The following is a 25,475-nucleotide window of genomic DNA, read 5'->3' as shown; positions in this document are numbered from 1 at the left end:
ATATGCTAATTATTCTAATTACATCCTCTCTCAATAATAATTTCGATTTCGATTTTGAATTCACTCTTAATTATTTTTTCTAGCATTTCATCTTTCATGAGGCTTTGATAATTGACTGGATGCTCTTTATTTCTAACTCTGTATGTTCTCCAGTTTTTCGGCTGCATAGCAAATGTTCTGCTGATAATCTGTTATATTAGTCCCAATTTATGATGATTCTAACTCTGTATTTCTAAATTAGCAAATGTTCTGCTGATAATTCTGCTCTTTATTTCTAACCCTGTATGATTCTCTTAATAAAGTTAATTTATCTATGAATTGCACAACCGTTTTGGAAAATTCAGTTCTTACTTATCAAAAGATTCAAAACCTTGAATACTTTGATAATATCTATCCTTTTTAATTGTTCATCTTTCTTCTTGTTCATTTCTCAGAATTCATCTGTTGTCTCTATTTATCTATATATTATTGCATACTTATCCAGGAAAAATAAATTAGCAGGAGATTTTAAAAGTACCTGACGCATGCCTTCAAATTTCAAATATACAATATGACACATGCTTGTTTCTGAACTTAGTGTTATTCATGTCAGTATTGTGCAAATGGAGATGTGTGGCATCTTTCAGATGGAGCTTATGAAACAACTACTCTTCTCAAGGATGCTGGAAGTTTCACGAATCAAATATATCTTTTTCCTCCTTAACCATTGTTTTCTTTTAAGTTTGTCCCTCCTATCATAGTAACATGATAAACACTGGCACAGTTAAGATGACTGTTGTATCCAACTTTGATTCCCACTTAAGGAAACTATTGAAGGATCTTAATGTTTTGAATCTGTGAGCTTCTGTAGTCCTTTCAATATGTTTTTACTTAACTCATGCATATTTTAGGGATGTATTGAAATCTTTGCATTAATGTTTATGCGAACTTGCTTGTTGAACTTCTCTTAATTTGTTCAAATGTTACAGTGTCTGTGTAAACCTTTCATAATGTCTGATTAATTATGGTTTTTTTTGCTTCAGTTTGATAAATTTAATATTCATAACAAATAATTTCGAACAAAGATATCAAACTCTAGAGTTCATTTGAAGTCATGAAGCTTAGATGAAATCAAAATCATGAAGCTTTGATAAATTGGAAGTTTGGCATGGGAATGAATGATGAATTAGGTGTAAGTAGATTAAGTCTTGTTTTTATTCTATATCTTATGATATAAATCATTGTGATTATTACATAGATACTCTTAATTGCCTGACATATTTAGGGAACCTAAAAACTACTCGAATGTGAAAGGTGAAGAAGAAGCACCATAACAAAAATCATTGTGAATCTGTTTCTAATCAATTGGTCAGTATTTTTTCATTGATTAAACTTGATAAAGGTGGTGTTGGATTAGCTTCACAATCACAAGTGCAACAATTCAAAGAAGCAATTGGTTCAACTAAGTAGGAAGGGTTTCCATCCCCTGCCATAGTCACAAGAATCTTGGACTCATTATTATCAATAACCACATTACTAGGCATTGTGCTTTAACAGGAAGAAGAGATTGGCTGAGACGAAGGAAGCAGCTAAAGTTGAGGTTTGGATCAGTGGTTCCAATTTCAGGATCTGATTTTGTTCGAGAGGTTTCACAGGCTCCCTCTGATGTTTGGGTGGTTGTCATCCTTTACAAAGATGGGTATGCTAGATGACATTTCTAAGTTCAAATTTCAGGAAATGTTTCTGAACACCACACGTCCTCATATAATATCTATAAATTACTTGGGTAATCCAAATTTGTTTAATTTTATTTTTATGCTTCTTGTGCTTGTTATTGAAGTTTGTTGTACTTTATTTTTGACATTGCTGAATGTGGAATTTTGATGCAGTGCATTGAAGAATTTGTCACAAGATATCCTGTAACAAAATAAATTTGTTAAGATAATATCAACTGATTGCATTCCCAACTATCCGGATCAAAATCTGCCCACCGTATTGGTATACAACAAAGGAGCAGTCAAGGAAAATTGTGTTGGCTTGTGTAGTTTTGGACAAAGATGCACTCTTGAAGGAATTTAATTGATTTTATCTTATGATGCCTTTTGTAAAACTTGTTAGTTTAAACTTTAAAAATATTTAAATTTCAGAAACGTGATATTGAATGCATATTTATTTTCTTTCTTCTCTCTTTTCTAATTGGAACTCATATGTATTATTGTATTTTTGTTGTAATTCTTTATTTTTCATAGCATTTTAGTTGTCACATAACCTTGTCTATGCTATTGTAGTTTGTTATTTGTGTTGTATTTAAAAATTGACAAGATTAATTGCTTGCCAAAACAAGATTAAGACCAATTCTTTCACTGTGGACGAGTTCTTATGTATCCAATTCAATTTATTCAAACATAGAAGCGAAATATAATGTATCCAATTTTTATAATTCAACTATTCAACACTTTCTTATGTCATTTGCATAGAATCAACTACAAAATCACTTAGTCCTTGATATATTAGTGTATAATAAGAAACTTCATTCAAATGCTTGTTTATTTTGAATAAAATGCATGAAATTAAGCTAAAACTACTTAAACTACCTAGCTAATCTAACTAAAATGCGAATGCATCAATGAACACTTCTGATCCCCAACAGCAAGGCACAGAACAACCATACATTGGGCCACACCTCCTTCAAAGAATGAAGCAAGAAATACTGTTTCTTCTGCTGATTATCAATCTGATCCAAGATAAACGGGCAAGTTTTTTGGAAGGTTGCCAATAGCGATATTACCAAGAGCATAAGAGGCAGCAGACTTTATCTCTTCAAAAGGAGATTGGAAGGATTCAATGACAATATTTTCTATATGGCATGTGCACTAAGATCCTTCCTCCTACCAATCTCTCCCAAACATAGAAGGGCAAGGTGCTGCTTGGCCTTTAAAATGAAAAATGAAAATATGATTAGTACACAGGAAAGAAAGTGCTGAAACAATCTGAAAGGGTAAGTCATGAGGATGTATAATGGGAAGTATTGGACTAATTCATTCCGCAATATATTGAAAAGATATCCTGAAGTTATGGTATCTATTAAATTCCAAGGATAGCCTAAAATACTACAAATTTTAAGGACATCCTATTGGACTAGCCACGAAAAAATTTAAATAAATAAAATACCAAAAACAGCAATAAAGATTCAGCAGTCCATCATCCATATTTTAAACAAGATTTAATTGGGGAAGGTTGCAAAAGTAAGGAGACAGGGAAACAGATTATCAGCAGAACATTTGCTATTTTAAACTGGAGAACATACAGAGTTAGAAATAAAGAGCATCCAGTCAATTATCAAAGCCTCATGAAAGATGAAATGCTAGAAAAAATAATTAAGAGTGAATTCAAAATCGAAATCGAAATTATTATTGAGAGAGGATGTAATTAGAATAATTAGCATATAACAATCATTGAAGTAATCAGAATAAGAGGATGTGAATTTAGTTACAGATCTAAAAGTGAGAAGTTAGAATGCAAATTGAGAAACAGATTGAGGAGGCGAAGGCACGTTAATGGATAAGGAGAAGCTACCAGAGCAAAAGCTCCAGGAAGGAGGAGAAGCTCGCAGGAGCAAAAAACGGCGTTTTGTGCGGCGGCAGATTAGACTCTTTCATATTATTTCCATTTCTTAATTGAAAAATAAAAACTTCGAGAAGAAAGAAACTAAATTGAGAGATACCTGAATTGAACTACCGAACTAAAGCAGAGAACCAGAGTGAGTCCAGACAAGAGAAGAAATGTTGCTTCGACTTCGAGCAGACACGGAAGCAAGACACGGCGAGATCACCCACCAACGACCTCGAGACATGGGGAGGAGCAGAGCAGTAGCGACGGCGCACGGTGAGGAGCAGAGAACCAACGACAGTGCTCGATGATCAGAGATAGGGACCATAGAGGGAGAGGAATAGAGAACCAGCGACCTGGTAGAAGGAGGCAAAAACCCTAGCAGAGCCATATGTCTCGTCCCTCTTGAAACTATGATTAAAAGAAAAAGGAAGAATGTGTAAAAAGAAAAAATACAGAGGTAAATGTTTAATTATAAATTCTTCCAAAAATACAAAAACGGGGTGCTATTTATAAATATTTTTATGATGGTTAATGTTACTCCCACATAAAAATAGGAGTAACGAATCCGTAGCCTATTTTTCTTTGTCATAATAATTTTCGAAAAAAAAATAAAATACAAAAAAAAATTAGAAAAGCATAAAAATCAAAAATATTTTTGTGTTTCTTGTTTGAGTCTTGAGTCATGTTATAAGTTTGGTGTCAATTGCATGTGCATCTTGCATTTTTCGAAAATTTTCATGCATTCATAGTGTTCTTCATGATCTTCAAGTTGTTCTTGGTAAGTCTTCTTGTTTGATCTTTGCATTTGCATGTTTTGTGTCTTTTCTTGTTTTTCATATGCATTCTTGAATTCTTAGTGTCTAAGCATTAAAGAATTCTAAGTTTGGTGTCTTGCATGTTTTCTTTGCATTAAAAATTTTTCAAAAATATGTTCTTGATGTTCATCATGACATTCAAAGTGTTCTTGGTGTTCATCTTGACATTCATAGCATTCTTGCATGCATCACATGTTTTGATCTAAAATTCTCATGCATTGCAGCATTTTTCTTGTTTTTCCCTCTCCTCATTAAAAATTCAAAAATCAAAAAAATATCTTCCCCTTTTTCTCTCATCAAATTCGAAAATTAGATTTGACTTTTTCAAAATTTTTAAAAAAATCTAGTTGTTTTTATGAGTCAAATCAAATTTTCAATTTGAAAATCTTAGCTTTTTCAAAATCTTTTTCAAAAATCAAATCTTTTTCAAAATTCTTAGTTATTTTCGAAAATTCCAAAAAATATTTTTCAAAAATATTTTTCTTATTTTTTATCAAATTTTTGAAAATAACAATAACAATTAATGTTGTGATTCAAAAATTTCAAGTTTGTTACTTGCTTGTTAAGAAAGATTCAAACTTTAAATTCTAGAATCATATCTTGTGATTTCTTGTGAATCAAGTCATTAATTATGATTTTTAAAAATCAAATTTTTTTCAAAAACTAATTTCAATCATATCTTTTCAAAAATATCTTCTTATCTTTTTAAAAAATTTGATTTCAAAATATCTTTTCTAACTTCCTAACTCCTTATCTTTACAAAATTTGTTTCAACTAACTAACTATCTTTTTGTTTGTTTCTTATCTTTTTCAAAACTACCTAACTAACTCTCTCTCTCTCATTTTCGAAAATCCCTTCCTTCTTTTTCAAAATTTCTTTTTAATTAACTATTATTTTAATTTTTAAATCTTAATTTTCGAAAAACTACTAACATTTTTCAAAAACTATTTTCAAAAATCACTAACTCTTTTTCAAAAATTATTTTCGAAAATTCCTTCTCTCTCATCTCCTTCTATTTATTTATTCATTTACTAACATCTCATCTCATATCTCTGCCCTCCTCACAGTTGTGTTTCTTCCTTTACATCACATTCTTTGTCTCCCTCTTTTCTTCCACTCACAAAGGGATCTCTATACTGTGGTATAAAGGATCCATATTATTATTATTATTTTTTCTATGCCCTCTTCTTTGTCATATGAGCAGGAGCAAGGACAAGAATATTCTTGTTGAAGCAGATCCAGAACCTGAAAGGACTCTGAAGAGAAAACTAAGAGAAGCTAAATTACAACAATCCAGAGATAACCTTTTCAGAAATTTTCGAACAGGAAGAGGAGATGGCAGCCGAAAATAATAAAAATGCAAGGAGGATGCTTGGTGACTTTACTACACCTAATTCCAATTTACATGGAAGAAGCATCTCCATTCCTGCCATTGGAGCAAACAACTTTGAGCTGAAACCTCAATTAGTTTCTCTGATGCAGCAGAACTGCAAGTTTCATGGACTTCCATCTGAAGATCCTTTTCAGTTCTTAACTGAATTCTTGCAGATATGTGATACTGTTAAGACTAATGGAGTAGATCCTGAAGTCTACAAGCTCATGCTTTTCCCATTTGCTGTAAGAGACAGAGCTAGAATATGGTTGGATTCTCAACCCAAGGATAGCCTGAACTCTTGGGATAAGCTGGTCAAGGCTTTCTTAGCCAAGTTCTTTCCTCCTCAAAAGCTGAGCAAGCTTAGAGTGGATGTTCAAACCTTCAGACAGAAAGAAGGTGAATCCCTCTTTGAAGCTTGGGAGAGATACAAAGGACTGACCAAAAAGTGTCCTTCTGACATGCTTTCAGAATGGACCATCCTGGATATATTCTATGATGGTCTGTCTGAGTTATCAAAGATGTCATTGGATACTTCTACAGGTGGATCCATTCACCTAAAGAAAACACCTGCAGAAGCTCAAGAACTCATTGACATGGTTGCAAATAACCAGTTCATGTACACTTCTAAAAGGAATCCTGTGAATAATGGGATGCCTATGAAGAAGGGAGTTCTTGAGATTGATACTCTGAATGCCATATTGGCTCAGAACAAAATATTGACTCAGCAAGTCAATATGATTTCTCAGAGTCTGAATGGAATGCAAGCTGCATCCAACAGTACTCAAGAGGCATCTTCTGAAGAAGAAGCTTATAATCCTGAGAACCCTGCAATAGCAGAGGTAAATTAATTAGGTGAACCTTATGGAAACACCTATAACTCATCATGGATAAATCATCCAAATTTCTCATGGAAGGATCAAAAGCCTCAACAAGGCTTTAATAATGGTGGAAGAAACAGGTTTAACAATAATAAACCTTTTCCATCATCCACTCAGCAACAGACAGAGAACTCTGAACAAAATACTTCTAATTTAGCAAACTTAGTCTCTGATCTATCTAAGGCCACTATAAGTTTCATGAATGAAACAAGGTCTTCCATTAGAAATTTGGAAGCACAAGTGGACCAACTGAGTAAAAGGATCACTGAAATCCCTCATAGTACTCTCCCAAGCAATACAGAAGAGAATCCAAAAGGAGAGTGCAAGGCCATTGACATAAGCACCATGGCCGAACCTGTAAGGGAAGGAGAGGACGTGAATCCCAAGGAGGAAGACCTCCTGGGACGTCCAGTGGTCAATAAGGAGCTTCCCTCTGAGGAACCAAAGGACTCTGAGGCTCATCTAGAGACCATAGAGATTCCATTGAACCTCCTTATGCCATTCATGAGCTCTGATGAGTATTCCTCTTCTGAAGAGAATGAGGATGTTACTGAAGAGCAAACTGCCAAGTTTCTTGGTGCAATCATAAAGCTGAATGCCAAATTATTTGGCGTTGATACTTAGGAAGATGAACCTCCCTTGTTCACCAATGAACTAAGTGATCTGGATCAACTGACATTGCCTCAGAAGAGACAGGATCCTGGAAAGTTCATAATACCTTGTACCATAGGCACCATGATCTTTAAGGCTCTGTGTGACCTTGGTTCAGGGATAAACCTCATGCCCCTCTCTGTAATAGAGAAACTGGGAATCTATGGGGTGCAAGCTGCTAAAATCTCATTAGAGATGGCAGACAATTCAAGAAAACAGGCTTATGGACAAGTAGAGGACGTGTTAGTAAAGGTTGAAGGCCTTTACATCCCTGCTGATTTCATAGTCCTGGATACTGGAAAGGAAGAGGATGAATCCATCATCCTAGGAAGACCTTTCCTAGCCACAGCAAGAGCTGTGATTGATGTGGACAGGGGAGAATTAGTCCTTCAACTGAATAAGGACAACCTTGTGTTTACAACTCAAGGATCCCTCTCTGCATCCATGGAGAGGAAGCAGAAAAAGCTTCTCTCAAAGCAGAGTCAACCCAAGCCCCCACAGTCAAACTCTAAGTTTCGTGTTGGGAGGCCACAACCAAACTCTAAGTTTGGTGTTGAACTCCCATATCCAAACTCTAAGTTTGGTGTTGGAGGGTCTCAACAATGCTCTGAACATCTGTGAGGCTCCATGAGAGCCCACTGTCAAGCTATTGACATTAAAGAAGCGCTTGTTGGGAGGCAACCCAATTTTTATTTATCTAACTATATTTTTCTTAGTTATATGTCTTTATAGGTTCATGATCATGTGGAGTCACAAAATAAATATAAAAATTGAAAACGATATCAAAAACAGCAGAAGAAAAATCACACCCTGGAGGAAGCATCTGGCTGGCGTTCAACGCCAGAACAGAGCATGGTTCTGGCACTGAACGCCCAAAATGGGCAGCATCCTGGCGCTGAACGCCCAGAACAAGCATGGTTCTGGCATTCAACGCCAGAAATGGCAACAAATGGGCGTTGAACGCCCAAAATGGGCACCAATCTGGCGCTGAACGCCCAGAGTTGTGTGCAAGGGCATTTTACATGCCTAATTTGGTGCAAGGTTGTAAATCCTTGAACACCTCAGGATCTGTGGACCCCACAGGATCATCTCAGGATCTGTGGACCCCACAGGATCCCCACCTACCTCCACTCACTTCTTCTCACCCCTCTTTCACACAATCCCATAAACACTCTTCCCCAAAACTCTTCACCAATCACCTCAATCTCTCTTCCCCATCACCTCTTCACCACTCACATCCATCAACTCTTCCCCATAAACCTACCTCATAAACCCCACCTACCTTCAAAATTCAAAACCAATTTCCCACCCAAACCCACCCATATGGCCGAAACCTTCCCCCCTCCCTTCCCTATATAAAGCCCTCCATTCTTCTTTAAATTCACACAACACAAACCCTCTATACCCTTCTTGGCCGAACCACATCACTTTCTCCCTCTCCTCCATTTCTTCTTCTTCTTCCTCTATTCTTTCTTCTCTTGCTCGAGGGCGAGCAAAATTCTAAGTTTGGTGTGGTAAAAGCATAAGCTTTTTGTTTTTCCATTACCATTGATGGCACCTAAGACCGGAGAATCCTCTAGAAAAGGGAAAGGGAAGACAAAAGCTTCCACATCCGAGTCATGGGAGATGGAAAGGTTCATCTCCAAAGCCCATCAAGACCACTTCTATGATGTTGTGGCCAAGAAGAAGGTGATCCCCGAAGTCCCTTTCAAACTCAAAAGAAATGAGTATCTGGAGATCCGACATGAAATTCAAAGAAGAGGTTGGGAAGTTCTAACAAATCCCATCCAACAAGTTGGCATCCTAATGGTTCAAGAGTTCTATGCCAATGCATGGATCACCAAGAACCATGATCAAAGTAAGAACCCGGATCCAAAGAACTATGTTACAACGGTTCGGGAGAAATACTTAGATTTTAGTCCGGAGAATGTGAGGTTGGCGTTTAACTTGCCCATGATGCAAGGAGATGAACGCCCCTACACTAGAAGGGTCAACTTTAATCAAAGGTTGGACCAAGTCCTCATGGACATATGTGTAGAAGGAGCTCAATGGAAGATTGACTCCAAAGGCAAGCCGGTTCAACTAAGAAGATTGGACCTCAAGCCTGTAGCTAGAGGATGGTTGGAGTTCATTCAATGCTCAATCATTCCCACTAGCAACCAGTCTGAAGTTACTATAGACCGGACCATCATGATCCATAGCATCATGATTGGAGAAGAGGTGGAAGTTCATGAGATTATACCTCAAAAACTCTACAAGGTGGCTGACAAGTCCTCCACCATGGCAAGGTTAGCCTTTCCTCACCTCATTTGCCACCTATGCAATTCGGCTGGGATTGACATAGAGGGAGATATCCTCATCAAAGAGGACAAGCCCATCACTAAGAAAAAGATGGAGCAAGCAAGAGAGCCCACTCATGGAGCTCAAGAGGCGTATGAAGCTCATCACCATGAAATCCCGGAGATGCCTCAAATGCACTTTCCTCCACAAAACTATTGGGAGCAAATCAACACCTCCCTAGGAGAATTGAGTTCCAATATGGGACAACTAAGGGTGGAACATCAAGAGCACTCCATCATGCTCCATGAAATAAGAGAAGATCAACAAGCAATGAGGGAGGAGCAACAAAGACAAGGAAGAGACATAGAAGAGCTTAAGGACATCATTGGTTCCTCAAGAAGGAAACGCCACCATCACTAAGGTGGATTCATTCCTTGTTCTTACTTTCTCTGTTTTTCGTTTTCTATGTTATGTGTTTGTCCATGTTTGTGTCTTCATTACATGATCATTAGTAGTTAGTAACTTTGTCTTAAAGTTATAAATGTCCTATGAATCCATCATCTCTCTTAAATGAAAAATGTTTTAATTCAAAAGAACAAGAAGTACATGAGTTTCAAATTTATCCTTGAACTTAGTTTAATTATATTGATGTGGTGACAATGCTTCTTGTTTTCTGAATGTATGCTTGAACAGTGCATATGTCTTTTGAAGTTGTTGTTTAAGAATGTTAAATATGTTGGCTCTTGAAAGAATGATGACTAGGAGACATGTTATTTGATAATCTGAAAAATCATAAAAATGATTCTTGAAGCAAGAAAAAGCAGCAAAGAACAAAACTTGCAGAAAAAAAAATAGAAAGAAAAAGAAAAAGCAAGCAGAAAAAGCCAATAGCCCTTAAAACCAAAAGGCAAGGGTAATAAAAAGGATCCCAAGGCTTTGAGCATCAGTGGATAGGAGGGCCTAAAGGAATAAAATCCTGGTCTAAGCGGCTAAACCAAGCTGTCCCTAACCATGTGCTTGTGGCGTGTAGGTGTCAAGTGAAAACTTGAGACTGAGCGGTTAAAGTCAAGGTCCAAAGCAAAAAAAAAAGAGTGTGCTTAAGAACCCTGGACACCTCTAATTGGGGACTTTAGCAAAGCTGAGTCACAATCTGAAAAGGTTCACCCAATTATGTGTCTGTGGCATTTATGTATCCGGTGGTAATACTGAAAAACAAAGTGCTTAGGGCCACGGCCAAGACTCATAAAATAGCTGTGTTCAAGAATCATCATACTGAACTAGGAGAATCAATAACACTATCTGAACTCTGAGTTCCTATAGATGCTAATCATTCTGAACCTCAATGGATAAAGTGAGATGCCAAAACTATTCAAGAGGCAAAAAGCTATAAGTCCCGCTCATTTGATTGGAGCTATGTTTCATTGATAGTTTGGAATTTATAGTATATTCTCTTCTTTTTTATCCTATTTGATTTTCAGTTGCTTGGGGACAAGCAACAATTTAAGTTTGGTGTTGTGATGAGCGGATAATTTATACGCTTTTTGACATTGTCTTTAGTATGTTTTTAGTAGGATCTAGTTACTTTTAGGGATGTTTTCATTAGTTTTTATGTTAAATTCACATTTCTGGACTTTACAATGAGTTTGTGTGTTTTTCTGTGATTTCAGGTATCTTCTGGCTGAAATTGAAGGACTTGAGCAAAAATCTGATTCAGGCTGAAAAAGGACTGCTGATGCTGTTGGATTCTGACCTCCCTGTACTCAAAGTGGATTTTCTGGAGCTACAGAACTCGAAATGGCGCGCTTCCAATTGCGTTGGAAAGTAGACATCCAGGGATTTCGAGAAATATATAATAGTCCATACTTTGGCCAAGAATAGATGACGCAAACTGGAGTTCAAACGCCAGCTCTCTGCCCAATTCTGGCGTCCAGTGCCAGAAAAGGATCCAAAACCAGAGTTGAACGCCCAAACTGGCACAAAAACTGGCGTTCAACTCCAAGAAGGACCTCTACACGTGCAACACTCAAGCTCAGCCCAAGCACACACCAAGTGGGCCCCAGAAGTGGATTCATGCATCAATTACTTACTTCTGTAAACCCTAGTAGCTAGTTTATTATAAATAGGACCTTTTACTATTGTATTAGGTATCTTTGATCAGTTGTATGCTATCTTAGATCACGTTTGAGGGCTGGTCTCTCGGCCATGCCTGGACTTTCACTTATGTATTTTTAACGGTAGAGTTTCTACACTCCATAGATTAAGGTGTGGAGCTCTGCTGTTCCTCAAAGATTAATGCAAAGTACTACTGTTTTCTATTCAATTCGTCTTGTTTCGCTTCTAAGATATTCATTCGTACTTCAATCTGAATGTGATGAACGTGACAATCATCATCACTCCCTATGAATGCGTGCCTGACAACCACTTCCGTTCTACCTTAGACTGAATGAGTATCTCTTAGATCTCCTAACCAGAATCTTTGTGGTGTAAGCTAGAATGATGGCGGCATTCAAGAGAATCTGGAAGGTCTAAACCTTGTCTGTGGTATTCCGAGTAGGATTCAATGAATGAATGACTGTGACGAGCTCCAAACTCGCGATTGCGGGGCATTAGTGACAGACGCAAAAGGATAGTAAATCCTATTCCAGCATGATCGAGAACCAACAGATGAATAGCCGTGCTGTGACAGGGTGCGTTGACCATTTTCATTGAGAGGATAAGATGAAGCCATTGACAAGGGTGATGCCTCCAGACAATTAGCCGTGCCGTGACAGGGCATTTGGATCATTTTTCCGAGAGAAGACCGAAAGTAGCCATTGACAATGGTGATGTATCACATAAAGCCAGCCATGGAAAGGAGTAAGACTGATTGGATGAAGATAGCAGGAAAGCAGAGGTTCAGAGGAACGAAAGCATCTCTATTCGCTTATCTGAAATTCTCACCAATGAATTACATAAGTATTTCTATCCCTATTCTATTATTTATTTTCGAAAACCCATTACTGTTTTATATCCGCCTGACTGAGATTTACAAGGTGACCATAGCTTGCTTCATACCGACAATCTCCGTGGGATTCGACCCTTACTCACGTAAGGTATTACTTGGACGACCCAGTGCACTTGCTAGTTAGTTATGCGAAGTTGTGAAGATATGTTTAGACCATGGTCCTGTGCATCCGTTTTTGGTGCCATTGCCAGGGAATCAATTTCGAACATCAATTCACAACCTGAGTAGCAATTTCGCATACCAATGACGCGCCCGCGTGGCAAAGCGAAACGCCGAATGACGCATCCACCTGAATGACGTGTCCGCGTGACATGCGCGATCTGCATAATCTGCAGAATCGCTGGGGGTGATTTTGGGCCTTATTTTGACTCAGTTTTTGGCCCAGAAAAGCAGACTAGAGCTAGAGAACATGCAGAAACCAGGAACAACATTCATTTCGCATAGTTTTTAGTTTTTAGATCTAGTTTTCCTCTCCTCTAGGTTTTCTCTCTACGCATTCATAGTTTTTAGGATTTGTTATTTTTCATTGTTTTTGCATTGGGATATTGAGAAGAGTTATTGCCTCATCAAGACTTCGACATTCTAGTTCGTTCTCTTTACTTGTCTCTTACTCTTCCATGTTCCTTAATTTGCTTAATTTTACTATTGGATTATTCTAGCATTTATTAATACTAGAATTACTTTTATTTTTAATTAATCTTTTGATCATTATTTATCATGTCTTTCTTTAATTCCCTTTCTTATGTTATGAATTTTACATTTACAATGAGCGAGTAGTTCCCTAAATTGATGGGGAGTTGATTGAAGGGAACCCTTGAGTTGGGATGCTCAAGAGAAAGATTGTAATTGGGTTTATTGTTGGATTGCTCTCTAGTCACTAACACCAATCCTCCCAAGAGCGGATTGGAACTTGTGGATAGAAACAGCATTCCAACTTGTTTAACTTTCCCTTACTTAGTAAGGGGCAACTAAACATAATAACCCTCAATTGTCAATTAATCTTGAGAGTACTCCAACAAGAATAGGGCTTCCAGCTAATCAATTCCCAGTCAAGGCTTTTATTTAAATTTATATAAATTCTCTAATTTAATTTTCTGCCATTCAACTCAAACCTTTTTGAAAACATCTGATTAATAAATTAGCACACTTTTCTGTAACTCGTTGGGAGACGACCTGGGATTCATACTCCCAGTATTTTAATTTTAATTTCTATGACACCCTTCTAAATTGATAAGTGGATTTCTGGTTGGTTGAGAACTATACTTGCAACGCATATTTTATAATCATTCTTAACTCGCCAATTTTTGCCACCATCAATTTTTGGCGCCGTTGCCGGGGAGTTGCAATAGAGTGCTAAAGTTATTAATTGGAATTTATTTATTTGCATTTTATTTTATTTTGCTACTATGAGCTGCTTGTTTCTTTCATTAGATGACACGTTCGCTTCCTGACCCAAGCTTGCTAGTATTCGTTCCTGAGATTGAAAGAACTATTTCACGAATAAGACAAGCTCGGCGTCGGTTAGTCCTCTCTGAGGGCGGATCTGAAACGTCACTTGAGAAAGAAACCAGCCCCCGTTCTACTGATTTGGTTGTTTTACGTGCAGGTAACATTGCAGCAGCTAGGAGAGTTACTATCTAGGAGGCTGGAGCCCCTGATTTTACAATGCAACCATTTCAAGCGCATCACCCAGCGGTGGCTACAGACTTTGAAATAAAGACCGCACTGCTCAATTTGATGCCCAAATTTCATGGCTTACCTGTTCAAGAGCCTATCAAGCACCTGAGAGATTTTCAGGCAGCCTGTTCTACTGTCAGGCGTGATGGTGCAGATGAAACTTCAATTTTGCTGAAAGCTTTCCCGTTTCCTCTTGAGGGGAAGGCAAGAGAGTGGTACTACACTCAACCAGTAGCAATTGTATCCAACTGGGATACACTGAGAAGAGAATTCTTGGAAAAGTTCTTTCCAGCTGAAGTTACTGATAAACTGAGGAAAGACATTTCCATGATTGTTCAGGATGACTCTGAAACTTTTTATGAGTACTGGGAGCGCTTCAATAACCTTCTGGAAGCTTGCCCCCACCATATGATTGACAAGATAGTGTTACTCGGTTATGTCACACAGGGCATGAGGCCCTAAGATAAGACCACATTGGAAAGTGCTAGCAATGGGTCTATGAAAAAGTACAAGACCACTGATGAGGCATGGCAATTGATCAGTGACTTAGCTGAATCTACTAGGAATCACAGGCAGAAACAAGGTCGTGCAAAAGCCATTGCAGAAGTATCCTCTAGCAGAGAGACTACTGCTTTAACTCAGAGTATCTGTGAAATGACCAACTTGTTGAAGCAGATGCAATTGAATCAACAACAAGTTCAGCAAGCTCAACCTTCTCCACCAAAGAAAAACCAACAGTTAGTCCCACAGAGAGTTTGCAGAATCTGCGCTGATTATAGCCACTATACTGATGAATGTTCGCAGCTCCAACAGGAGGACAACACCGTGGCAGCCACACATAACTTCTATGACCGCCCCAACTAAGGGTACAATCAAGGTGGCAATTACAACCACGGATGGCAAGACAATTCTAACCAGAATTGGAGGGACAACAATAACAGAGGAGGCAGAGATAATCAGGAAAATCAGAGGTGGAATAACAATAACAACAGGCAGCAGAATCAGAATCAGCCTTACAGAGCACCTCACCTGGTCGGAGATGACGTGTCCGGTTGGCTGGTTGCGGCCGGAGCTGTTGTGTCCGACTTGTTGGACTGACTGCACCTCTGATCCTTGGTCACCGGAGGGTGGGGTGTACCTGCAAGAGACTCCGATGCTTAAGTTAGCATGGGTATTAAACAGGTTTTTAATAGAATCAGAGTATGAGTTATACCTGGGTGCTCCAGTGTATTTATAATGGTGTGGAGTGACCTTTTTAGATAAGATAAGTTAGTTATCTTGTCTTATCTTATCTTATCTTTGGGTGAGGTCAGCTTATCTTCAAGGGAACCACCCTTATCTCTGTAGGTTTGGACTGCCTGTGGATTTGGGTCGTGTTCCTCTATTTGGGCCCTTTATTGAGCTTTCCTGTCGATTTGGCCGACCTCTTTGAGAAGAGGTCGGGTAGCCGGACCTGAAGAGGTCGGTCGCTTTGTCGCCAATCATCCCAGGTCGGATAGCTCAACCCAGGGTGTGAACAGAAACCATCAAAGATGCAACCTTTTTTCAAAGAATCAAAATAAGTCATTATTCCAAGAACTTCAAAAAATACAGAAACAATATGCAAAGCCCTAAAAGCATCAACCATCAAAAAAGGCGAAAAAAGTTCATACAAAAGACGAAGAAACTCCCAAGAACACACATTACAACAGCAATCAGGCACAGCAGAAAAAGAAAGATCCAAACTTTCTCCAAACAACATCAAAACTTCCTCAAAATCAGATATGAAAAGAACGACGTGGAAAAGAAAAGAGAAAGCAAGAAAGACCAACCGGTAGCAGGAAGGAGACGATAAAACGCTGAGAGAGTAAAGCAATGACGAAGCCGCGGCATATGATCACCTTTTGAACGAAAAAATGAAGCACCAGCAGTCAGAAAACAGAAATGAAAGGAGAAGAAGAAAACTGAAGGGATGGAACTTTGAAATTTCAAAAGTTAAAAGAGGGAAACGGCAAAAAAGGAAGATAATGAAATCCTTAAAAACCTTTTGCACGTTTCCTAGGAAAAGAGCAATGCACGAGGCAGTTAAGGGGAGTGAGAAAACATTCTGCATTTAAACCCACTGAAAGGAAAATGTTACCCAGCAAAGACCAACCAAAAGTGCTCGAGCTCGGCTTCTCCGGAAAGGATCGAAGTCTAAGGGACTCGACCTTAAAAAAGACCAAGCTCAAGCAGGGGCACTGTTCATATCATGGGTCGAGCTGTACGACCCAGGTTGATTAAAGAAAAGTGACCGACCTCTTCAGGTCAGAACTATCCGATCTCTTCTCAAAGAGCTCGGCCAAATCACCAGGAAAGCCCAAAAAGGGCCCAAACAGAGGAACACAACCCAAATCCAAAGACAGCCCAAGCCTAGAGAGATAAGGGCGGTTCCCTTGAAGATAAGATGACTTCACTCAAAAGATAAGATAAGATAAATATCTTATCCCCAGAAAGGTCACTCCCCACCATTATAAATACACTGGCGCACCCAGGTATAACTCATACTCTGATTCTACTAAAAACCTACTTAATACCATTGCTAACTTAAGCATCGGAGTCCCTTGTAGGTACCACCACCCTCCGGTGACGAAGGATCAGCACCACCCTCAAGTCGAACACATCGGCACCGAGCAACATAGAAGATCTAGTCCAAGATCGACCTACAGTTTCAGGTAACCCTCGGAACAATTATTTTGTGGTTTTCTGTATGGATTTTGGTTAGTGTTTTGATGATTTTGATGGTTTGTGTTTCTGAAGTTGTTTTGGTTTGAGTTTCTTTGCCAAGGTTGCTAGTTTTGGTTCTCTCCCCATTTCAGATTTGGCGTGGTTTCTCCAGGATGAGTTGTAAGTGTCTCCGTGGAAGTCATTTGATCCGAAACTTTGATTATGCATGTACAGCACTTGTTCAGGCTGCTGCTCCTTATAACTTTCCTCCTGCTGTCCCCACACCACTGATGGTTGGTTAGTTGTGTTCACTGCTACAAGTTGCAATCCATCCATCCTCTTTGACATTGTTTCAATTTGTTGTTGGAGCTGTTGGTGCATGAGTTTGTTCTGAGCTAGTATGGTATCAACTCCTTCAAGCTCAAATACACCCTTCTTTGGAGCTGCTTGCCTTTCAGAGGAATAGAAATACTCATTGTTGGCCACCATATCTATGAGATCATGTGCCTCTTGAGCAGTTTTCATCATTTGCAAAGATCCTCTTGATGAATAATCCAAAGCTTTCCTTGAAGGTAAGGACAAGCCTTCATAGAAATTCTGCAACTCCACCCATTCATTGAATATTTCTTCTGGACATCTTCTGATTAGAGCTTTATACCTCTCCCAAGCTTCATATAATGACTCTCCTTCTTGCTGTCTGAAGGTTTGCACATCAGTTTTTAGCTTGATGACTCTTTGGGGTGGATAGAATTTGGCTAGAAATTTGCTAACCAAATCATCCCAGCTGGTAATGCTCTCCTTAGGGAAGGTTTCTAACCAATGTGTGGCTTTGTCTCTCAGTGAAAATGGGAATAAAAGAAGCTTATAGATATCAGGATTGACTCCATTCGTTTTAACAATGTCATAGATTCTCAGAAAAATAGATAGGTGTTGGTTTGGATCTTCAGCAGCACTACCTCCATATTGACAATTGTTTTAAACTAGGGTAATCAATTGAGGCTTGAGTTCAAAGTTATTGGCATTGACATTGGGGGTTAGGATGCTTGGTATGCGAAATTGTTACTCAGGTTGTGAATTATTGTTCGAAATTGATTCCCTGGCGATGGCACCAAAAACGGATGCACAGAACCATGGTCTAAACATATCTTCACAACTTCGCATAACTAACCAACAAGTGCACTGGGTCGTCCAAGTAATAAACCTTACGTGAGTAAGGGTCGATCCCACGGAGATTGTTGGTATGAAGCAAGCTATGGTCACCTTGTAAATCTCAGTCAGGCGGATATAAAATAGTTATGGAGTTTTCGAAATTAATACTAAAATAAGGATAGAAATACTTATGTAAATCATTGGTGAGAATTTCAGATAAGCGTATGGAGATGCATTCATTCCTCTGAACCTCTGCTTTCCTGCTATCTTCATCCAATCCGTCTTACTCCTTTCTATGGCTGGCTTTATGTAAGGATGTCACCGGTGCCAATGGCTACTTTCAATCCTCTCGGGAAAATGGTCCAAATGCTCTGTCACAGCACGGCTAATCGTCTGGAGGCATCACCCTTGTCGTTGGTTGCATCCTATTCCTCTCTGTGAAAATGGTCCGATGCGCTGTCACTGCATGGCTAATCATCTTGGAGGTTCTCGATCATACTGGAATAGAATTTACTATCCTTTTGCGTCTGTCACTACGCCCAGCACTCGCGAGTTTGGAGTTCGTCACAGTCATTCAATCCCAGAATCCTACTCGGAATACCACGGACAAAGTTTAGACTTTCCGGACTCTCATGAATGCCGCCATCAATCTAGCTTATATCACGAAGATTCTGATTAAGAGATCTAAGAGATACTCATTCAATCTAATGTAGAACGGAAGTGATTGTCAGGCATGCGTTCATAGGGAATGATGATGATTGTCACGTTCATCACATTCAGGTTGAAGTGCGAATGAATATCTTAGAAGCGAAATAAGATGAATTGAATAGAAAACAGTAGTACTTTGCATTAATCTTTGAGGAACAGCAGAGCTCCACACCTTAATCTATGGAGTGCAGAAACTCTACCGTTGAAAATACATAAGTGATAATGGAGTTCATTGGCCTCGGCCCCAGAGGGGAACCGGAGTAACCAAAACTTCTATGATCCGAAGATAAAACTCAGGATGTCTAATACAATAGTAAAAAGTCCTATTTATAATAAACTAGCTACTAGGGTTTACAGAAGTAAGTAATTGATGCATAAATCCACTTCCGGGGCCCACTTGGTGTGTGCTTGGGCTGAGCTTGAATGTTACACGTGCAGAGGCTCTTTCTGGAGTTGAACGCCAGCTTTTGTGCCAGCTTGGGCGTTGAACTCCACTTTGCAGCTTGTTTCTGGCGCTGGACGCCAGAATTAGGCAGAGAGCTGGCGTTGAACGCCAGTTTGCGTCATCTAAACTTGGGCAAAGTATGGACTATTATATATTGCAGGAAATCCCTGGATGTCTACTTTCCAACGCAATTGGAAGCGCGCCATTTTGAGTTTTGTAGCTCCAGAAAATCCACTTTGAGTGCAGGGAGGTCAGAATCCAACAGCATCAGCAGTCCTTCTTCAACCTCTGAATCTGATTTTTGCTCAAGTCCCTCAATTTCAGCCAGAAAATACCTGAAATCACAGAAAAACACACAAACTCATAGTAATGTCCAGAAATGTGAATTTGACATAAAAACTAATGAAAACATCCCTAAAAGTAACTAGATCCTACTAAAAGCATACTAAAAATAATGCCAAAAAGCGTATAAATTATCCGCTCATCACAACACCAAACTTAAATTGTTTCTTGTCCCCAAGCAACTGAAAATCAAATAGGATAAAAAGAAGAGAATATACTATAAATTCCAAACTATCAATGAAACATAGCTTCAATCGGATGAGCGGACTTGTAGCTTTTTGCCTCTTGAATAGTTTTGGCATCTCACTTTATCCATTGAGGTTCAGAATGATTGGCATCTATAGGAACTCAGAGTTCAGATAGTGTTATTGATTCTCCTAGTTCAGTATGATGATTCTTGAACACAGCTTCTTTATGAGTCTTGGCCGTGGCCCTAAGCACTTTGTTTTCCAGTATTACCACCGGATACATAAATGCCACAGACACATAATTGGGTGAACCTTTTCAGATTGTGACTCAGCTTTGCTAAAGTCCCCAATTAGAGGTATCCAGGGTTCTTAAGCACACTCTTTTTATTCTTTGGACCTTGACTTTAACCGCTCAGTCTCAAGTTTTCACTTGACACCTTCACGCCACAAGCACATGGTTAGGGACAGCTTGGTTTAGCCGCTTAGGCCAGGATTTTATTCCTTTAGGCCCTCCTATCCACTGATGCTCAAAGCCTTGGGATCCTTTTTATTTACCCTTGCCTTTTGGTTTTAAGGGTTATTGGCTTTTTGCTCTTGCCTCTTGGTTTTAAGAGCTTTTGGCTTTTTCTGCTTGCTTTTTCTTTTTCTTTCTATTTTTTTTTGCCTATTTTTTTTTCTGCAAGATTTATTCTTTGCTACTTTTTCTTGCTTCAAGAATCATTTTTATGATTTTTCAGATTATCAAATAATATGTCTCCTTGTCATCATTCTTTCAAGAGCCAACATATTTAACATTCTTAAACAACAACTTCAAAAGACATATGCACTGTTCAAGCATTCATTCAGAAAACAAGAAGCATTGTCACCACATCAATATAATTAAACTAAGTTCAAGGATAAATTCGAAACTCATGTACTTCTTGTTCTTTTGAATTAAAACATTTTTCATTTAAGAGAGGTGATGGATTCATAGGACATTCATAACTTTAAGACATAGTTACTAACTACTAATGATCATGTAATGAAGACACAAACATGGATAAGCACTTAACATAGAAAATGAAAAATAGAGAAAGTAAGAACAAGGAATGAGTCCACCTTAGTGATGGGTGCGTTTCTTTCTTGAGGAACCAATGATGTCCTTGAGCTCTTCTATGTCTCTTCCTTGTCTTTGTTGCTCCTCCCTCTTTGCTTTTTGATCTTCTCTAATTTCATGAAGGATGATGGAGTGTTCTTGATGTTCCACCCTTAATTGTCCCATGTTGGAACTTAATTCTCCTAGGGAGGTGTTGATTTTCTCCCAAAAATTCTGTGGAGGCAAGTGCATCCCTTGATGTATCTCAGGGATTTCTTGATGATGAGCTTCATTCTTCATGTGCCTGTTGAGATTCATGAATGTGCTCTCTTGTTTGCTCCATCCTTTTCTTAGTGATGGGCTTGTGAGATGAATCTTTCCATCTCCCATGGCACAGAGGTGGAAGCATTTGTCTTCCCTTTCCTCTTTCTTGAGGTTTCTTTGGCCTTAGGTGCCATTAATGGTAATGGAAAAACAAAAAGCTTATGCTTTTACCACACCAAACTTAGAATATTGCTCGCCCTCGAGCAAGAGAAGAAAGAATAGATGAAGAAGAAGAAGATATGGAGGAGATAGAGGGATGTGTGTATGGATGTGAGTGGTGAATGAAAAACAGAAGGGATGACCATGAATGAAGAGAGAGAGGGTGAGGTGGGTGGGGATCCTGTGGGGTCCACAGATCCTGAGATGTTCAAGGATTTACAACCTTGCACCAAATTAGGCATGTAAAATGCCCTTGCACACAACTCTGGGCGTTCACCGCCAGGTTGGTGCCCATTTTGGGCGTTCAACGCCCATTTGTTGCCCATTTCTGGCGTTGAACGCCAGAACCATGCTTGTTCTGGGCGTTCAGTGCCAGCTCTTCTCTAGGGTGCAATTCTGGCGTTCAGCGCCCAGATGCTGCCCCTTTTGGGCGTTCAGCGCCAGAACCATGCTCTGTTCTGGCGTTGAACGCCAGACAGGTGCTTCCTCCAGGGTGTGATTTTTCTTCTGCTGTTTTTGATTTCATTTTCAATTTTTTATATTTATTTTGTGACTCCACATGATCATGAACCTAAGGAAACATTAAAAACAAAAATAAAATTAGATAAATAAACATTGGGTTGCCTCCCAACAAGCGCTTCTTTAATGTCAATAGCTTGACAGTGGGCTCTCATGGAGCCTCACAGATGTGTAGAGCTTTGTTGAGACCTCCCAACACCAAACTTAAAGTTTGGATATGGGGGTTTGACACCAAACTTAGAGTTTGGTTGTGGCCTCCCAACACCAAACTTAGAGTTTGACTGTGGGGGCTTTGTTTGACTCTGCTTTGAGAGAAGCTTTTTATGCTTCCTCTCCATGGATGCCGAGAGAGATCCTTGAGTTGTAAACACAAGGTTGTCCTCATTTAATTGAAGGATCAATTCTCCTCTGTCCACATCAATCACAGCTCTTGCTGTGGTTAGGAAAGGTCTTCCTAGGATGATGGATTCATCCTCTTCCTTTCCAGTATCCAGGACTATGAAATCAGCAGGGATGTAAAGGCCTTCAACCTTTACTAACACGTCCTCTACTTGTCCATAAGCCTGTTTTCTTGAATTGTCTGCCATCTCTAATGAGATTTTAGCAGCTTGCACCCCATAGATTCCCAGTTTCTCTATTACAGAGAGGGGCATGAGGTTTATTCCTGAACCAAGGTCACACAGAGCCTTAAAGATCATGGTGCCTATGGTACAAGGTATTATGAACTTTCTAGGATCCTGTCTCTTCTGAGGCAATGTCAGTTGATCCAGATCGCTTAGTTCATTGGTGAACAAGGGAGGTTCATCTTCCCAAGTTTCAATACCAAATAATTTGGCATTTAGCTTCATGATTGCACCAAGGAACTTGGCAGCTTGCTCTTCAGTAGCATCCTCATTTTCTTCAGAAGAGGAATACTCATCAGAGCTCATGAATGGCATAAAGAGGTTCAATGGAATCTCTATGGTCTCTAGATGAGTCTCTGATTCCCTTGGTTCCTCAGAGGGAAGCTCCTTATTGATCACTGGACGTCCCAGGAGGTCTTCCTCCTTCGGATTCACGTCCTCTCCTTCCTTTACAGGTTCGGCCATGGTGATTAATTCAATGGCCTTGCACTCTCCTTTTGGATTTTCTTCTATATTGCTTGGGAGAGTACTAGGAGGGATTTCAGTGATCCTTTTACTCAGCTGGCCCACTTGTGCTTCCAAATTTCTAATGGAAGACCTTGTTTCATTCATGAAACTCACAGTGGCCTTAGATAGATCAGAGACTAAATTTGCTAAGCTAGACGGATTCTGCTCAAAATTCTCTGTCTGTTGCTGAGTGGATGATGGAAAAGGTTTACTATTGTTAAACCCATTTCTTCCACCATTATTAATGCCTTGTTGAGGCTTTTGATCCTTCCATGAGAAATTTGGATGATTTCTCCATGATGAGTTATAGGTGTTTCCATAAGGTTCACCTAAGTAATTCACCTCTGCTATTGCAGGGTTCTCAGGACCATAAGCTTCTTCTTCAGAAGATGCCTCTTGAGTACTGTTGGATGCAGCTTGCATTCCATTCAGACTCTGAGAAATCATATTGACTTGCTGAGTCAATATTTTGTTCTAAGCTAATATGGCATTCAGAGTATCAATTTCAAGAACTCCCTTCTTCATAGGCGTCCCATTATTCATAGGATTCCTTTCAGAAGTGTACATGAACTGGTTATTAGCAACCATGTCAATGAGTTCTTGAGCTTCTGCAGGCATTTTCTTTAGGTGAATGGATCCACCTGTAGAAGTATCCAATGACATCTTTGATAGCTCAGATAAACCATCATAGAATATATCCAAGATGGTCCATTCTGAAAGCATGTCAGAATGACACTTTTTGGTCAGCTGCTTGTATCTTTCCCAAGCTTCATAGAGGGATTCCCCTTCTTTCTGTCTGAAGGATTGAACATCATCTCTAAGCTTGCTCAGCTTTTGAGGAGGAAAGAACTTGGCTAAGAAAGCCGTGACCAGCTTATCCCAAGAGTTCAGACTATCTTTGGGTTGAGAGTCCAACCACACTCTAGCTCTGTCTCTTACAGCAAAAGGGAAAAGCATGAGCCTGTAGACTTCAGGATCTACTCCATTAGTCTTAACAGTATCACAGATCTGCAAGAATTCAGTTAAGAACTGAAAGGGATCTTTAGATGGAAGTCCATGGAACTTGCAGTTCTGCTGCATCAGAGAAACTAGCTGATGTTTCAGCTCAAAGTTGTTTGCTCCAATGGTAGGAATGGAGATGCTCCTTCCATGTAAATTGGAATTAGGTGCAGTAAAGTCACCAAGCATTCTCCTTGCATTATTGTTGTTGGGTTCAGCTGCCATCTCCTTTACTTGTTCGAAATTTTCAATAAGGTTGTCTCTGGATTGTTGTAATTTAGCTTCTCTTAGTTTCCTCTTCAGAGTCCTTTCAGGTTCTGGATCAGCTTCAACAAGAATGCCTTTTTCTTTGTCCCTGCTCATAAGGAAGAGAAGAGAAAAAGAAAAGAAGAGGAATCCTCTATGTCACAGTAAAGAGGTTCCTTATTGTTAGTAGAAGAAGAGAAGAAGAAAAAATTCGAACACAGATAGAAGAGGGGGTTTGAATTTGGTGAGTGATGTGAGGAAGAGATGTTGGTAGATGAATAAATAAATAGAATAAGATGAGAGAGGGAGAGGATTTTCGAAAATAATTTTTGAAAAAGAGTTAGTGATTTTCGAAAATAGTTTTTGAAAAAAAGTTAGTAATTTTTCGAAAATTCAAATAAAAAATAAAATAATTAGTCTAATTAAAAAGAAATTTTGAAAAAGAGGGAAGATATTTTCGAAAATTAGAGAGAGAGAGTTAGTTAGGTAGTTTTGAAAAAGGTAAGAAACAAACAAAAAGTTAGTTAGTTAGTTGAAACAAATTTTGAAAAGATAAGAAGTTAGGAAGTTAGAAAAGATATTTTGCAATCATTTTTTTTTTGAAAAAGGTAAGATAAGAAGATATTTTTGTAAAGATATGATAGAAATTAGTTTTTGAAAAAGATTTGATTTTTAAAATCTCAATTAATGACTTGATTCACAAGAAATCACAAGATATGATTCTAGAACTTAAAGTTTGAATCTTTCTTAACAAGTAAGTAACAAACTTGAAATTTTTGAATCAAAACATTAATTGATGATGTTATTTTCGAAAATATGATGTAAAATTAAGAAAAATATTTTTGAAAAATATTTTTGAAATTTTCAAAAATAACTAAAAAAAATTAAAAAAAAGATTTGATTTTTGAAAAAGATTTTGAAAAAGATAAGATTTTTTTAAATTGAAAATTTGATTTGACTCATAAAAACAACTAGATTTTAAAAATTTTTGAAAAAGTCAAATCTAATTTTCGAAATTTTAAGAGAGAAAAAGGGAAAGATATTTTTTTATTTTTGAATTTTTTATGATGAGAGAGAAAAACAAGAAAAATGATGCAATGCATGAAAGTTATGGGTCAAAACAATGAATGCATGCAACAATGCTATGAATGTCAAGATGAACACCAAGAACACTATGAAGATCATGATGAACATCAAGAACATATTTTTGAAAAATTTTTAATGCAAAGAAAAC

At 38.5% G+C, this 25,475-nt stretch overlaps 2 non-coding genes across 2 annotated transcripts; one reads left to right on the top strand and one right to left on the bottom strand.

Annotated features, from left to right (window-relative positions):
- Nucleotides 1-6,138: 6,138 nt before the first annotated feature.
- LOC112774781 (small nucleolar RNA R71) lies at nt 6,139-6,246 on the bottom strand. The gene has a single exon (XR_003189242.1). It is a non-coding gene; the product is annotated as a small nucleolar RNA R71 (small nucleolar RNA).
- Nucleotides 6,247-23,717: 17,471 nt separating this feature from the next.
- LOC112774220 (small nucleolar RNA R71) lies at nt 23,718-23,821 on the top strand. Its single transcript, XR_003188719.1, has one exon. It is a non-coding gene; the product is annotated as a small nucleolar RNA R71 (small nucleolar RNA).
- Nucleotides 23,822-25,475: the final 1,654 nt, after the last annotated feature.

Source organism: Arachis hypogaea, chromosome 18, assembly GCF_003086295.3.
Source record: "Arachis hypogaea cultivar Tifrunner chromosome 18, arahy.Tifrunner.gnm2.J5K5, whole genome shotgun sequence".
NCBI classification, from domain to species: domain Eukaryota; kingdom Viridiplantae; phylum Streptophyta; class Magnoliopsida; order Fabales; family Fabaceae; genus Arachis; species Arachis hypogaea.
The sequence above is the reverse complement of the archived record's forward strand: the minus strand, read 5'-3'. Positions and strand labels throughout refer to the sequence as shown.